Raw genomic sequence first — 12,574 nt, forward strand, 5'->3', positions numbered from 1 at the left:
ATTAACAAGGAATATTACAGATTTGTCTAATTTAGCAGTTTTAAGTTATTAGTGAAAGAGAGGATCGATGAAGAGAAATCGCTCATGTCAGTTACTCCCTATTTAAGTTTCAAATAAAAAAGTGCAAATCTTTTTCAAAATTTCAAAAACATTTTTGCTGTAAAATTTACAAAAAAATGCTTTTAAGTACTTTTTGAAAAAAAAAAGTTATGAAGACTTCTCTGAAGGTCATATTTCATAACTTGAAAATTCACATTCAAGTCGCTTGCGTCACCTTAAAATCTTAATATTTTTGGTCCAAATTTGAGGTTTCCCTTTTTATGTGATTTTATTCCAGAAGAGCACATGAAAAATAAGCCACACCCAAATGTACAATCATTGACATAAATATTACAGATTTCTGGACAGGATTACAAAATAATCATGACAGGTGAGAATCCAACAGAATCCTACTTGAATTTCTGACAGAATTTGGAGTAGGTTTCTTATAAAATCTTGAATCACATTTTCATAAAATTCAGGGCAAGATTCGCAAAAAAAAACTGGGCTAGAGAACATAATCCTAAAGCCTCGGTAAGATGCACAGAGGCAAGTATCTTTTTTGAATTTTTCAAAAAAAAAAAACTGCTTATAGACTAACTTTTGTTAAATTAATGTTTTTTTTTTTGAAATACGTAAAGTGTTACCCGTCACCAAAAAATGTTGTTGAGATTTGGCCTACGGCTTAAAAAAGTTGGACAGTTGTTCGTCCAAAAATTCAAAATAATTACCAGTTGATCGTTGCTATACGATTCGCAGCTAAATTATTTATAATTTCATATTAAGTTTCTCCAATATTCATCAAATAAAAACAAATAAATAAAACAAAGCAGCTGAAAGAAATTATGAAAAAATAACAAAACGAATTTGATTATTGTTAACACAGGATTCCTAGTCAAGATTTTTTTTCTGAACCATAATGATTATATAGATAATTTCTCTATAAGTAGCCATTTTTGAATTATATCGAGTTTAGTGCAAGAAATATTATTAAAATAATAAAATAGACCATTTTCATTATTTATTCGCAATTCTCCATTCAAAAAAAATAAATAAGTGGAAAGAAATATGGTCTTCACACTCGAAAAAAAAATTATTGCTGGAGATTCGCGAATAATTAAGCAAAATGCTAAAAAATATATTTAAAAAATATTTTTTGCATTAAACTCTATATAATTCGAAAATGGTTACTTCTACAGAAATTATCCATGTAATCAATATGGTTCATTTTAAGATTATTATTGTATCAGCAGAAGGGGCCCCTTCTATAGCCCCAGATAGCCGTAGCGGTAAACGCGCAGCTATTCAGCATGACCATGCTGAGGGTCGTGGGTTCGAATCCCGCTGGTCGAGGATCTTTTCGTGAAGAAAATTTTCTCGATTCCCAGGGCTCAGAGTATCTTCGTACCTGCCACACGATATACACATGGAAAAATGGTCAATCGGCAAAGAAAGATCTCAGTTAATAACTGTGAAAGTGCTCATAAGAACACTTATCTGAGAAGCAGAAAGAAGAAGAATTGTATCAGCAGAACGAATTTATTTTGATTTTGAAAATCTACCGAAAGGTGTTCTTAGAAAAACTTTTTTTATTAAAAATTTCTCCATCATGAAACATTGTCCCAAACATCTGTTCACTATTAAGATTCTATTATTATTATTATTATTATTATAGAGTTTTGGCACTTCTCAGCAAAAAATGCTGGAAACTTTCACCTACCCCGGGCAATCTGTATGCCAAAGGGGATTAGGCTCTGTGGATCTCATTGGTCGGTTTAACTTATCCTAATGAGTCTGCAGGATGAGCTTCTCAGTTGTGGTGGTTCAGGAACCGTCTAACTATGCTGCAGGTTCCAAGAATCACCGCTTTTTGGATGCTGTGTAGGTCCTTCTTCAATTCCAGCTCGTCTAGGGACCTTAGGAGAGATTTCGGGACAATTCCGGTCGCTGAGAGGACTACCGGAACTATACGGACGTCCTCTAGGTGCCACATCTGCTTCAACTCCTCCGCCAAGTCGTGGTACTTCGCTATCTTGTTAGAGAACGTTGATTGGACATTGTGGTCCAGCGGTACAGCGATGTCGATGAGTGTAACTCGTTTCATCCTTTTGTCGTAGACTACAATGTCGGGGCGGTTGGCACGGATGAGGACGTCCGTTATGATCTCGCGATCCCAGTACAGCTTTATGCAACTATTTTCCAGAACCGGGTCAGGCAGGTACTTGTAGTAGGGCACAAATCGATCCACCAAGTTGTGCTTAAGGGCAAGCTGTTGATGCACAATCTTGGCAACTTCGTTGTGACGATCGAGGTAGGCTGATCCAGCTAGTACTGAACAGCCGGCAACGACATGCTCGATAGTCTCCCCTACTGAATTGCACTTCCTACAGCGGTCCTCCACGTCTTCGTGCAATATGTAGTGCCGATAGTTCTTCGTCGCAATTACCCGGTCCTGGATGGCTACCATGAAACCTTCTGTTTCTGAGAAGAGGTCACCCCGCACCAGCCACGTGTTTGACGCCACCTTATCGATGTGCTCGAGCTCCAGTTGATGGGGGTGCGTTCCATGCAACTCCTTCTGCTTCCACATTGCGATCATCTCATCGACGGTTTTGATGTCGCAGTTCAGCTGGTAATCCTCCTGCGCCAGATGCAGGGCGCTGAAGCCGTGGTCAGCTTCGCATACAGTGCGGTAAATTTCGTGGCGGTTCTGGCTTTCTACGAAATATGCCCGCAGCTGCTGGATCTGGGAGACACATAGTGCCTGGATATCGGTGACGCCTCTTCCTCCTGCTGCACGTGGCAGGGTGACTCTCTCAATGGACGATTTTGGGTGGCGCATTCGGTGCTTGGTGAACGCCACTCGTACTGCTCGTTCTATCGCCTCCAAGTCAGTCTTGGTCCACTTTACCACCCCGAAACTATACGTCAACAGGGGCACAGCAAACGTGTTGATCGCCTTCACCTTGTTGCCGGCAGATAGAAAGCTCTTCAGAATACAGTTGACACGTGACAAAAACTTTTCCTGCAGCTCTTTCTTGATCATTGTGTGGCGAATACCTCTAAGTTGCAGGAATCCAAGGTATTTATACGTTTCGCCTTCAACCATATTCCGAATCTCCTCCTGCTCGTTGACGCGGAAACAGCTGGCATCCATAACTTGACCCCGACGTAGATGAATTGACCTGCATTTGTCAATACCAAACTCCATCCGGATGTCGTTACTGAATGTCGTAACTAGCTGCAACAGCTGATGCAGCCTCTGCACTGATTCCGCAAATAGCTTCAGGTCGTCCATATAGAAGGTGTGGGTAACTCTTGTGCTCCTTTCCCCACTTTTCAGTTGGTAGCCATAGTTGCATTGGTTGAGTGCTTTGCTGAGGGGGTTCATGGCCAGGCAAAACCACAGCGGACTAAAGGTATCGCCTTGAAAAATCCCCCTCCTGATGCTGAGAGTCCTGGACCGTAACACAGCTGTACCGTCGGTAATGTGTAGGGATGTGCTCCACATCCCCATCGCGTGTTGCATCAGCCTGATGACGTTCCCGTCTACCTTATACAACTGCAGTACCTTGAGAAGGTACGAGTGCGGTACTGAGTCGTATGCCTTTTTGTAGTCGATGTACGCCATACTCAGGTTCCTTTGCTTTTGGGTAGCTTGCCCTACAATGACTGCATCTACGATGACCTGATCTTTGCAGCCTTGCGTGTTTCTGCGACACCCTTTCTGTTCCTCGGTCATCACGTTGTTGGCGTCACAATGGGCTTGCACCCTCCTCGCTATTACCGACGATAGCACTTTATACAGACTTGAAAGGCACGTTATTGGTCTGTACTTCGCTGGGTCAGCTGTGTGTTGGTCCTTTGGCAGAAGAAATGTGACACCCCTGGTGATGAATTCCGGTAGCTGCGTGGGGTCTCCTAGTACCGTATTGAAGCATTCCGCCATCCGCCCATGGATCGTTGTGAGTTTTTTATACCAAAAATTGTGCACAAAATCAGGTCCTGGTGCAGCCCAATTCCTGGTATACCGGGTAGCTTCACGTATATCCAGAGCGGTTACCACGACCGCGGTCATGTCTCCAATTCCATCACATTGTCTCCCTTCTTCTGCTAACCACATCCCATCGTCGTTGTGTTCGGTGGGGTTCTCCCATAAATTGGCCCAAAATTGTGTAACGTCGCCAATCTCTGGAAGTCCCTCGCCAAAGTCGACCTTGTCATTTCGGATGCGGTTGTAGAACTCCCTCTCGTTTATGTTGAACATCCGGTTTTGTTCCTTCCGCTTCGAACATTCTCCATAACGTCGCAATCGTTTCGCAAGAGCACTCAACCGCTGTACATGGGTGTCGAGGATCTCAGTAATGTCGACTTCTCTGAGATCTCGGAGCTCTGCGGGCCTAACAATTTCAGCAACATGACGAACCAGCCTCGTTGATCGATTCCCCTGCTTGTACTGTGTTAATCGACCAACCTTTGATCGCAGTGTTGCGATTCGGCTCTCAAGGCGTCGCATCCATACGGGTTTCTGTGCGTTGGGGCGTGTGCCATCTTCTCCTTGCGGGCGCGTTCGCAATCCCAACGTCTTAACTACAGCTATTGCAGCTGAATACACGATAAACTGCAGATCCTCAAGGTTCTCCACGGCTTCCAAGTACTGTGGCAAAATATCCTGATTTAGGATGCTTACTGCACTCGTCAGCCGGTAGGAATACCGCAGCTTTGGTATCCGGTGCCGGGACATGGGGTCTGTCCTGGGTTATTATTATTATTATTATTATTATTATTATTATTATTATTATTATTATTATTATTATTATTATTATTATTATTATTATTATTATTATTATTTATTAATGGCACTTTATCAATTATATTCGTGTCAGATATTAAGATTCTATGGTCTATGGATTTTTTTATGAAAATTTGATAAATCATTTTTCAGTGTGTACTTTTTTCTTATAGTCCAAACGGATCAATATAACTTCTTTGTAGAACAGTTTTCTCTTAAATCAACAGTTTAGGAGTTAGAATTTTTCAAATAAGTTGCATGCAAAAATATATAGGCTCTTCTCAAAAGTTATTCTTGAGTCAAAATGATCAATTTTTCTATGGAAAACACTCATTGTATCATACCAAAATTATGTACAAAATTTACTGCAAATCGAAGATGGTCGAGTTCTGTGACTGACCGATTTGACATGGAATTCGCCTTGAGTCAAAACTGACCAAAATACCACTTACATCCTTTGCGTTCGGGCTCATTAATTATTTATATTTTTCTGTCAGAAGGACACCAAGGAACATATGAAGATCCTGTTCAGGGTTTTCTTCTCCATAAGCTCCCCTGAGAATACTCTCAGAAGTTCCGCCAGGATTTTCTCCGAAAACTCCGCTAGGAGCTTCTCCGAAATCTCCCCTGAAAGTTCATCCGGAAATTTGTCTAGGAGTTCCTCAAAAACCAACTAGAAAGTTTCCCTGGTAGTTTCTCCGGACGTTGCCTTAAAAGTTATTTCGGAGGATGGTAGGTCTTCCGGAAGTTTTTTTAGAGTTTTTCGGGAAGTTTCTCTAGGATATCGTCCAGAAGTTCCTCTGAAAGTCAGATTACCTGTAGGAGTTCCACGAGAAGCTTCTTTAGTACGTCTTTGGAAAGTTCGTCTAGGAGTTCCTCCCGAAATTCCTCTAAGAGATGTTCCGCAATATTTCAATATACAGTTCCTCCGAAAATTTCCCCAGGACTTTCTCCGGAAGTTCTTCAAGGAGTTTCCCGGAAGTTCTGCTAGGAGTTCCTCCAGAATTTACCCTGAATTTTGTTCCTGAAGTTCCGCTAGGAGTTACTCCGGTAGTTTCACAAGTAGCTCCTCCAGAAATATCTCATGGAATTTGTCCGAGAGTTAATTCTGAAATTCCTCCGAAAACTCCTCTAGAAATTTCCTTTGGAATACCTCCGGATATTGCAAGAAGTTCATTCAAAAATTTCTTTACGAACTCCTCTGGAAGTAACTTTAGGATATCTTCAGAAAGTGCCTCCACAAGTTTCTGTAAGAATTGCTCCGGAAAAACCATGTGGAAAAAAGAGAAAATTCCTCTGCAAGATTCATCAGGAGTAACTCCAAAAGCTAGTAACTCCAAAGGGCCTAGATAGCCGTAGCGGTAAACGCGCAGCTATTCAGCAAGACCAAGCTGAGGGTCGTGGGTTCGAATCCCACCGGTCGAGGATCTTTTCGGGTTGGAAATTTTCTCGACTTCCCAGGGCATCAAGTATCTTCGTAACTGCCACACGATATACGCATGCAAAAATGGTCATTGGCATAGTAAGCTCTCTGTTAATAACTGTGGAAGTGCTCATTAGAACACTAAGCTGAGAAGCAGGCTCTGTCCCAGTGGGGACGTAACGCCAGAAAGAAGAAGAACTCCAAAAGCTTCGCTAGGAGTTTCTACGGAAGTTTATGTGTGAGTTCCTTCAAACGTCCCACTAAAAGTTGTTATGATAGTTTCCTCCATTAGTTTTTTCTGGAATTCCTTCGGAAACTTCTCGAAGATTTTCTTCGGAAATTCCCTCAGAAGTTTCGCTGGAAGTTCTGCTTGCAGTTCCTGCTGAAGCTCTGCATGATTTCCTAGGAGTTCTTCAGAAAACTGTCCCAAGAGTTTCTGTTAGAGTTCCTACGGAAGGATTTCTGCTCTATGATTTTCCCTGGATGATCCTCTAGTAATATGTTTGGAAATTCCGCTAGGAGTTCCTCCGGAAGCTCGTATAGGAATTTCTCTAGAAATTCTGCTGGATGTTTTTCTAAAAAAAAATCCATATCTTCTCCGAGGACTTCTGCAGGAAAGTTCATATAAAAATCCTAATGGAGTTTCATAAAACGTTGTTATAACCTTATAATCTATAGTATTTTATTATCCAGCCATTCCATGAATAATTGATCTAGTGGGTCACCGAATTCTGTAAAAAGTTGCTATTTTGTTCCTTCTCCGAAAAAAGAATACTCGTGTTTTTGGATTTTTTATTAGGGTGACCATTTTCGAAATAGGGTGACCATAAAAAATTGTGATTTTGCAAAATTTGTATTTTTTTAAAGAATCATAACTTTTGAACCTGGACGGGGATGAACCAGCCATAGGGCTGAAAATCTCCTTAATAAAGTTAATAATAATAATAACTTTTGAACCGCTTGACCGATTTTCTATTTTTTTTTGGTGGAAATGAAAGCCCAAGATTTTGACTTTCCAAGTAAAACATAAAATTCCTCTCAAATTGTTTTTTATATGAAAAAAAATCCGTTTTTCGTGTTTTTTCCTCAACATCACATGAGTTCAGGTGGAGGCTCTAGAACAGAAAACGAACGAAAAAGATACGACACAATAACAACGGAGGAAAATTCCATCGAAAAAGATTACCATGGCAACTCCGCGAGGCCTGTTTTGTTTGGACGGGTCACTCAAGAGTCTTTTAAAGTGTGAGTAAAGGTAAACATAGAAGCAATAGAGAAAGATTGCCAGAACAAATTCCTCGCATTCCGATGCACTCGTACACAAATGACGAAAACAGGTATATTAAAATTATATGACTCAGAAATAAGCGTTTATGTCGACACTTGTACTGACGAACTATCCATAGTTCGTTTGAAATTACGTAAACGGTAAAATACAAAATTCCACGGTAAAAATGTTGTGTCATAAGCATGAAACGAGCGCACTTTTCACTCTCGCACAACGTGAGAAGGGCACGATTGATCCTGAATCCATCGCTCACCCACATGCAACGAAATCTGTGCAACAAATTTCTATTTGTAGATTTTAACGATAAGTAGCCGTATTTCTTTCCTTTATTTTTGGTGTAACATATTCCAACAAGATCCCATGACTGACGACAACTGATATGAATCTCAGCAGGACAGTAGAAAGAATGGACCAACACCGACCATATGGAATTGTAGTTAGATGGTCCATAATCATCATCATCATCACCATCTTCGTCCTCCAAAAAAAAAAGCGTATCGTACCACCCGTCCTAACTTCGCAATCCACATGGCTCCCGCCAGGACTCATAATAATCTGATCCAGTCAGTCGGTGGCATTGGCCATTCGCAATCAACACCCTTTTCAGAACCGACCCCCAGCAGAGCCATACGAAAGGATTGAGAGGGACGAACAGTGAACACTCATGGCAGTGATTTCGCCGAAATTTCACTTGGGGCGAACTTGTTTGTGCTCGCACATTTTAACGATGTCGCACACTACACAACGATTCTACCCCATTACCCCGAATCCCATTTCCCCGAATGCCATTTCCCAGAATTCCATTACCCAGAATGTACCATTACCCCGAATTCCATCACCCCGAATGCTATTTCCCCGAATTTACAAGTATGTTGACATGATGACAATGATGACATTTCTCAATGATATTGGAATTCGGGGTAATGTCATTCGGGGTTATGGGTCGTTCGGGGTTTTGGATTTCGGGGTAATGGCATTCGGGTTAATGGGATTCGGGGTAATGGCATTCGGGGTAATGGGGTAGAATCCTACACAACATATGGACCAAGCTCCAAACAAAGTAGGTACCTAACAATCACAGGGATCACAGCTGGAGGATTTGCTGCGACGAGAACATCCCGCTGTGTGGTGTGTAGTGTGGACACGACCGATTGTCCAGGCGTGGTAACACGCGTTGCCTTCTGGAGGCAGATTTTTTATCACTAAGGTCGAAAAAACTAAAATTTGGCCAAACCAGTCCATCATCGACACATATTGTTAGAATTTCAATTTTATGTCACTAATCGCTAAACTAAAGGGTGGTCCTTTCGGTTTTCTCAATTTGGTGGACCCCTCGTGCGCATGCTAGCAAAACAGTTTACGAAAAAGCCCATTTTTTGATAAATTTTAGATATTTCTACACGTGATATGTCTCATATTTTCCTTGCAACACACAGCAAACTTAGTAGTAGAGGAAGAATCTAGCTTTCATTTGAATTAAAAAAAAATTGGCTGTCATCTAAAATTGTGTAAGAAAACCGTTTTTACTTCACCACTAGCACACTACTCGTTCCGAATACTGAGATCACCATCAGACAGCTGAAAAAAATTGAGTAAGATTGGTCTAGTTTCAGCGAGAATTGCTTTGCTGTAAAAAAATCAGAAAATCAATAAATACCAAAATTGATCATTTTGTATGGAAGATTTGAAAGAGTTGCAAATATTTTGTCCAATACTGTAAATTATAATAAATCTCAAAATCATTTGTGGTAGTTTTGGCCGCCTCTTTGTGTAGAATCCGACCATTGTCCGGTGGTTGCTGACCAGAATAGCTTACTAAACGGACGGAACGAAGTCAGCGAAGCCCTGCTGAGTGGGTGGCAAATTATTCCCGGCTCACTCACCCGGTGGATCATTGAAAGTTGTGAGTGAGTTTTTTTTTCTCCCCTTTCTTGAATGGTTCAATGGAGTGGTGGCTTTCAGACGAAGAGACGCCCTGGGAACAGATTGTGTGCTCCATTTGTTTCGTTAATTGCGCCATCGACAGCTGTTGGTTGCGACAGATGCGTGTTCCGGTGTGGAAACGGACATATGGACACCTAGATTTTGGAGAGCATTGGCTATGAAATTTCTACGAGAGCACATAGCAGATTTGTCAGATGGCTGCACGATGTGTGCTGAAATGATAGCCAACTTAAAGGTTTGATATGATGCACATGGGAGCCTCCCTCACCCGAGTGGTTAGATCCCCCGGCTACAAAGCAAAGACATGCTGATGGTGTCTGATGGATTCGAATCCCGGTCGGTCCAGAATATTTTCGTAATGGGAATTTCCTTGACTTCCCTGGGCATAGAGTATCATCGTACCTGCCACACGATACACGAATGCGAAAATGGCAACTTTGGCAGAGAAAGATCTACGTAAAAACTGTGGAAGTGCTCATTGAACTTTAAGCTGAGAAGCAGGCTTTGTCCCAGTTAGACGTTAATGCCAAGAAGAAGAAGAAGAAGATGATGCACAAAATCTCTATAGGAATATCGAAAGACTGTACTTGAAGCTTTCAATCGTGCAATTATTGATACTTTTTGAAATTATGTAGCTATTTCTCACTTTTGAAAACTATGATTCGCTTTTTGGCAATTCGGTTGATTCCCAATTATTTATTTTTTTTATAGAAGAATGTGTAACTGACGGGGTTTCAAGAAGAGTTCCTTGAGAAACAAATATTAGCTGCTACCGAAAATCATCACATTATATTTACCCTGAAAGAGGATGAAATGAACAAATTGTGGTGAAATTTACTCACGACTCCCAATTCACAGGACAGTTTCTTACTCAACTACGCCACCTGAGGACTTTTCACTTTGATCCCTTCAGTAGTTCTTACGGGATTGCTTGAAAAACTATATTGGGATCAACAAAAATTCAACCAAAAGTTCTTCAACCGATTTCTCACGTTATAATTGCTGACAATTTTTTTCTGGATATCTTGTAGATTTCCTAAGGAATTCCTCTCAAGATTTCGAAAAAAAAAGTTTGTTCATTCGTTGCTCAATACGAATCTCCATGTAATATATTTCAGGTATTCCTTCAGAAATTTTCTCAGAAATTCATCCAAAGATATCTCCTGTTATATCGTTACGTTCATATTGAGTCAGCCTTCTGATATCAGTAATAAATTACAGGAAAACGTTCTAAATTGGAATCACCATAATTTTGTTACAGGACTTCTCCGAGAGTGTTCTTCATAAATCTTTTTGGAGTTTTTCCCCCAGAGTTACAGCAGGAGATACTAGAGATATATATCTGCGTTTTTGGCATTGGTTTCACAGATATTTCATCAATTCTTCCCCAGAAACTCCCGATTAATTCTTCTGGCAAATCCTCCAGGGATTTCTCTGGACAGTAATTCACATATTCCACCAGCAATGGTACATGACTTTCTCCAAAAATCCTATCAGCAGTTCTCCTAGTAGTTCCTGAAGGAGCTCTTCAAATAATTGTTCATTAGCTATTTCATTTGCTTCTCCACGATTATTTATGAAGGATATTCTTATGGATTTTTTTTCTAAAGGTTTTCTAGAATGATCTTGAAATTTCATCCAGACACTCTATCAGTGTTGCATATTGCACAAAGAAAACTTCCAGAAAGATTATCTCTTCTTGGAGGATCGTCTGGAAGATTATTATGAGAAAGATCCAAATTCCTGTTGGATTTGTTGGAGGCTTTATTCGAAAAAAAAAACTAGGAAAAGAACGCGAAGAATTTTTGTATGAAATTGAAGGAGCTGTAAAATAAAGTTTGTGTTCGTACAAAATCAGCGCTACCTGTACGTCAGATGCATGAAACACCGATATAGGTCAGCTAAGTTCGAAACTGATCACCAATTTGTCAGTTGCCTTCTACACTTTCCGGGACAACTACCTTTCGATGGATCACCTATGAAAGACCTCGAAGAAGCAAGGGAAGATCTCTTTTATCTTTGTTTTGCTCACTGTGAAGAATGTAAAAATCAACATGAATTTATTGAAAATAGTGCAATAAATATAAGTTAGTTACTAGAAAAATGAATTTGAATCAATAAAGTGAACTTAAACGTTAAAAATGAATTTATTTATCAAGTGTTGTGGAGAAAATTTACTAAACTGTTTGTGAACTTGAAAAAGAAACGTGAAACTTACTTGTGAACGAAGAAATCTGCTGAAGAAAATACTTACCTGTGTGATGTTCCTGGGATTGGATTACGCTGCTCTCGTTGATACTATTAGTTCGGGTTAGTCAGATTGAACGCTGAACAAAAATTTGAACATGATTTTCAGAATTTCGAATGAATTCTTCTAGTAATTATTCAAGATATGCCTCGAAGAATTCATACTTCAATTTTGCCATAGGTTGCATCTAGATGTTTCCTAGATTGTTCCAGCAATTTCTGCGTGAAAATTCTTAGCTTTTTCTCAAAAATCATTAGGAATTTTTCCAATGGATTTAAATTGTTATTCATAAAAAAAACCTACTATTAGTTAGACAAAACTTTCCACTGACTCCTAACTAAGTTCCTTAAGGTTTTCTTCAGGAATTCTTTTATGGATTCTACAAGAGTTATGGATCCTTATGAATTTCTGCGAGATGATTCCCAAAAGAAGTTTTGATGTAGAAATTAAGTTTCTACGAGATTTCTTACAGAGAAAACTCACAGATATTTTTGGGAAGCAAGTCGTACGGCCGAATGTCGTAAGGCTAAATACTATTGGGCCGAATGCCGTTAGGATGAAATAAATGTTGACCATTTACTGCTATTTCAAATGCCCAACGCATTCATAAGTGTTTTTCCTTCTTTTAATCAGAGTATGTTTCACAGTGGATTTTGGGGACTTCTAGGTGATGCAAATTATCCTGATCCAACAACTAACAATTCATATGGCAGCTTCTATCTAACGCAACTATCGGCCATTTTCGACCTTATTACCCTTTCGATCAAATGACCCATTCTGCCTAATGGAATAGAACCATTTTTTTTGTTTTATGGGTTCTCTCAAGAATTCTACTTTCTA

Source organism: Aedes aegypti, chromosome 2, assembly GCF_002204515.2.
Source record: "Aedes aegypti strain LVP_AGWG chromosome 2, AaegL5.0 Primary Assembly, whole genome shotgun sequence".
NCBI classification, from domain to species: Eukaryota; Metazoa; Arthropoda; class Insecta; order Diptera; family Culicidae; genus Aedes; species Aedes aegypti.